Source organism: Pteropus medius, unplaced genomic scaffold (genome assembly GCF_902729225.1).
Source record: "Pteropus medius unplaced genomic scaffold, Ma_sr-lr_union100, whole genome shotgun sequence".
NCBI classification, from domain to species: Eukaryota; Metazoa; Chordata; class Mammalia; order Chiroptera; family Pteropodidae; genus Pteropus; species Pteropus medius.
In genome coordinates this window covers 2,461,342-2,461,774 of record NW_024350922.1, presented here as the reverse complement: position 1 = coordinate 2,461,774, position 433 = coordinate 2,461,342, and the positions used below count along the sequence as shown (strand labels likewise).

General features: G+C 52.7%; 1 long non-coding RNA gene across 1 annotated transcript in view; it reads left to right on the top strand.

Annotated features, from left to right (window-relative positions):
- The window catches only part of LOC120584512 (uncharacterized), a 1,047-nt gene extending 683 nt beyond the window's left edge, over positions 1 to 364 (top strand). The window contains exon 3 of the long non-coding RNA XR_005648058.1: positions 30 to 364. This is a non-coding gene — a long non-coding RNA (uncharacterized LOC120584512). The remainder of the gene's footprint in view (positions 1 to 29) is intronic.
- The last annotated feature ends 69 nt before the right edge of the window (positions 365 to 433 follow it).

Below are 433 nucleotides of genomic sequence, written 5' to 3'. Positions count from 1 at the left end.
AGCCAAGTAGACCCTCCCTGCGCAGCCAGGTGGACGCTTCCCTGCGCAGGTGGTGAGCAGCCAGTTGGACCCTCCCTGTGCAGGTGGTGGGCAGCCAGGTGGACCCTCCCTGCGCAGGTGGTGAGCAGTGAGTGGACTCGCGCTGCCTCCCCGCCCCGCTCACGCACACCACCCCAGTGCCCACCTCAGTCTGCTGTCAGCCATCAGCACCTCCTTGTCCTGTTGCTGCTGTAGAGGAGGAAGTCACCACGACCCTGGACTGGGGGCATAGGATGTTTTTACAGTAGCACATGTGTAGTTTTTTTCATGAGTATAGGAAATTAAGAGTTTCTTCTCCCACAATCTGTCTTCCAGAGATCACTACCATTAAGTTATTAGGTATTTTTCCAGACACTTTGCTATTTATGTATATAATATATATACATATGTGCAT